The following is a 4,644-nucleotide window of genomic DNA, read 5'->3' as shown; positions in this document are numbered from 1 at the left end:
AGGCAGACAAATAGCCTCACTCCTATAGAACTGTGTAACAAACAATTCATCTGGGCCATTCAATGAGGATGAGTGTTGACATGCTCTGAAGATCAGGAGAAAAAGGCCTCTTTGTACCCCAAGCTATCTCTCTCCCCATTGCTCTGTTTTCATAGGAAGCCTTCATTTGTGCTACCTCCCGTCTCAGGCCACGTTCCCTACACTCATCCTGTCTTTGTAAGACTATGTTTCTGTTTTGAAACAAACTACTACCATTAATTCAAGAGTCCTTCTGGCAGACAATTAGGGCACTGAACCTACTGAAATGATTCATTATTAGCAACGGTGCCTCTGTGGGGGGGGGGGGGGGCTGCGTGCGTGCGCACACAGGCACACGTGCATTCACCAGTCCTGGTGCTTGAACTCAGGACCTTATCATTGTACATCAGTTTCTCCTATACAAGGACAGCACTCTACCACTTGAGCCACAGTACCACTTCAGGGATGTGGAACTTTTCTATGAATGTGGTACTCAGCATTCAAACCCAGGGTTTAACACATGCAAAGCAGTCTACCCCTACGAAAAATTTTCAGCACTCCACTTCAGGTTTCTTTCTTTCTTTTCTTGTAAGTTGGAGGTGTTGAAGTCTGGGCCTGGGTTCTGTATCTGATCTCTTCAGCACAAGTCTAGTGCTCTTCCACCCGAGCTACAGTGCCCCTTCAGGCTTTTTGGTGGTTTATTGGAGATAATCATCTCAAGGAATTTCCTGCCCAGGCTGGCTTTGGACCATAATCTGAGATAGTTTTGAACCGAGATATTCAACTTCCTGAGCAGGCAGGATGATAGACCTCAGCTAAAGACATCTAAGCGATGACACTTTGCTTCAAGAGGGTCCTTGGCTCCACATTTTAGAACGTTAGCCATGAGCCCAAGAAGAAATTCAGAACCTAGGTTCTGAGTTCAAAGTTCATGATGGAGAAAACTAAACCAAAACAATTGTCTGTAGGAGACAAGTCACTAGAACTCAGTATATACATAAATTTGGCCCTGCCTTGGTGACATATCTTAGCCTCAACTTTCTCATCTGCACAATCATCTTACTTGTGTAGGTCTTATAAGGACCAGATGAAAGTAAACAACTCATGAAGGACTCAGCACATAGCAGCCTGTGAAGGACTCAACGCATAGTACTCCATGAATGACCCAGCACCCCGTGAAGGACTCTGCACCCAGCACCCCAGGAAGGACTCATAACATAGCTATGTCACATAAACTGTCATTAGATTTAGGGTGCTTTAATCAGTATCACTAGTCTTTCAGATACACGTCACAAAACACACAAGTTTACATCTAACGATTTAGAAGGGTGTTTTGTGGGGAGTGTCATCAGCCTCGGGGATTGCACTCATAGGCTGGAGGTACTGTCCTAAGATATTTTCCTCAAGGCTAGAGATCTACCAATTTGAGGCACAACTCAGAGTCTCCCACACTTCCTACCAGGGTTGAGTTTTCAACCCACCAGTGTCTGATCTCATCCCCCGAGTAGCAAGGGGTGAGTCAGCAGCATCTGATTCCATGGTTGACCTCTTGCTAAGTCAGGTTAGATGGCAGCCATGAAATCCTGGCCTTCTATAATTGCAGTCAGAACATTCTAATTTGTTTTTGGTGTCAGTCCTGGGGCTTGAGTAAGGGCCTAGACACAGTCCTTAAGCTTTCATGCTCAACTCCAGTGCACCACTGCTTGAGTGACAGCAGTACTTCTGGCATATTCTGTGCATGTGATAGTGTGGAATCGAACCCAGGGCTTCATACATACTAGGCGAGCACTCTATCACTGAACCCCAGGAATGACAAGTGTAGAAATAGATATGTAGATTGTTACACACACACACATATATATACATATATATATATACATATAGAAGTATATGTATATATGTATGTATGTATGTATAAAACAAGACACAAATGTCTGTATATTAATTATATATACTATATTACTACCAATTATCGATAAATTATTCCTTCCTTTTTTAAGTATTATTGTTGAATACATAAAAAAGTATTAATTGAAAATTAGTCAATGTACAATAATTATTGTGTATAATTTTATAATATAATCATACATTAAGTACTAATGTAATTGTTAATTTGCAACATTCCATTCGTATGGATATATATCAGAATGCGTTTCTTAGAATCTACTGCCACTCATAGGTGGCAGTCCTGGGATTCGCACACCGGGCCTAGGTTGCTGATTTTGGCTATGCCTTCCCTGACAGCCCACTAAACTTCAGCAGTGCAAGGTCATGTACACTTTCTGGGCCGTGTCATTTAGAACCAGGATGGTTGCAATGCAAAGGAAAAAACAATGTAAAACTGCCTTCTGGGACTTCCCAGTGTTATCCTTCTCCTTTTTTTTCCTCTCTTTTTTCTTTTTTTTTCAGTTTTGGGGCTAGAACTATGGGTCTGGGTGCTGTCCCTCAACTCTTCAACAAAAGGCTATCGCTCTACCACTTGAGCCATAGCACTATTTCCGTATTTTTTTCTCCTTATGTGGTGCTGAGGAATCGAACCCAGGGCCTTATGTATGCAAGCCAAGCCGTCTATTCCTGAGCCACCTTCCCAGCACTTCTCCTTTTTTTTTTTTGCCAGTCCCAAGGTTTGAACTTGGGTACTAGGATCTCAGGATGTGCTGTGGGTCCTGAAGTTGCACACCAGCCTAGGATGATCGAAGCTGAGACAGAGTTGTCATGAGCTGAGTTGAAGCCCCAGGCATGGCCAAAATAAAATTAAGGCTCTGGCTTGGAATTTGCACCATTTTTCTGGCAGTCCTGGGATTTGAACTCAGGGTCTGGGTAACTCTGTGGCACTGTGGGGGAGAGGAAGCTCATGATCGTTGAAGAAAAGAATTTCAGCCTAGTTCCTAGGGCCCAAATTCAAGCCCCAGCACTGAAAAAAATAATATTCATATATGACATCTATTTACATACATGGGTTTAATCCTTATGATATTTATTATCCCTATTTTTTATTTTAATTAGTATTATTACATATATAACATCTATTTCATTTATTACATTTTATCACATGGATTTATTTACATATGGATTATACATCTTACTGAGACCCAGGACTTTCACAGAGAATGAAAAAAAATGTCTCAAAATTGGCTTCTAACTCCACATATAAAATTTTGGCCATGCTGGGATTTGAATTCACAGCCCACAATGCCCAATTCATGAAAGTGTCAGTTGTAAAACAGAAGGCTTTGGCAAACTGAGCTGCCAGCCAGTTCTGAGGACCTGGGAACAAGCCATAGTAGTTAATGATAGATTCAGATATATATATATAGATAGATATAGATATAGTTATAGATATAAATATATATATAGATAGATAGATGTATAGTTTGCAATATATATGAGAGAGAGAATGTGAGGATATTAAATTATATATATTATGAATTATTATTAAATTATGCCTCCCTTTAGTGAAGTATCATGGTTGAATACTTATTAAAGCATTAATGTAAAAGTAGTCAGTATTCTTTAATTGGGAGAATCATACCATGGTGCTAGAATGGAAGACATAATCCACTACTTTTTGTGTGGCATTCTATAAGAAAATCGTGAACCAGATGCAAATTTAATTGTTACTTTTATAACATTCCATTAATAATTCACATGAATAGGTAAGATTTTCTCCATATCTCCATCCATTTGTAGGTGGCAGTCCTGGCATTTAACTCTAGGCCTGAGGAGTTTACTTTGAAATGCAAACCATTAGAATGACACTGTGAAGATTTCAGTTCATCACAATGAAAAAAAAAAAAAAAAAACACCCAGGGAAAACTCACCCAGCCAGGGCCACCAGTCCCAGGAGTGGCTTTCTTCACTGGTAATCAGAGCCAGAGGCTGCCCCTCCCTTTAGCAGCATCGACAATCAATTGAAATTCTGTAAACAGAAGCCCTGAGAGTGGCTCCAGGCTGGGCTCTGTAATTATCTCACAAACCAGCCCCTGGGAAAAGCTACTGTGTGCTGAAAGGCCTCAACTCTACCCAGAACCTAGCTTCATCACAGCATCTCCAAACTCGAGGAAAAAGCCATCTCCCTCTTTTGTGATACTCAAAGCAGATCTCCCTTCCATTGAACTAACCTGAGAGGAGGATCGCAGAGCATTTTTCTGCCTGTTCAAAGAAACTGACTTAAGTAACCAACCAAGCCACAGGAACAAAACAGACCAGAGACTCAAACAAGAGGCTCGTTACAGACACAAGGGAGATATAGGATTTTTCCCATCCCTCCCCAAAAAATCAAAGAACTTTTTTTTGTTGTAACATTAATAAAAAAATTTCTTTTTCTAAACATTTTTTTAATCCTTAATTTTTACCTTTTTTGAATAAAAATTATTTTCTGGTAATTTTTTTTCTCTTAGAATTTTAATTTAGGGGTATAAGTGTGTGTGCATTTTTCTTTATTTTTTTGTTTTGTTTTTGTTTTGTTTTGTTTTGTTTTTTTGTTTAGCTCTACTGAACTTCTGATCTTTTTTCTTTCTTTCTTATCCTTTTCACCTTTTCTTCTCTTTCGTTCTTCTTTATATGACTTAATTGCTGTTCTGCACATCCTCAGTTAAACCCGCAGTCGATTATTAGATCTTATCC

Source organism: Dipodomys merriami, unplaced genomic scaffold, assembly GCF_024711535.1.
Source record: "Dipodomys merriami isolate MVZ:Mamm:240054 unplaced genomic scaffold, mDipMer1.0.p SCAF_734, whole genome shotgun sequence".
Classification (NCBI taxonomy): domain Eukaryota; kingdom Metazoa; phylum Chordata; class Mammalia; order Rodentia; family Heteromyidae; genus Dipodomys; species Dipodomys merriami.
Note: the sequence above shows the minus strand (reverse complement) of the source record.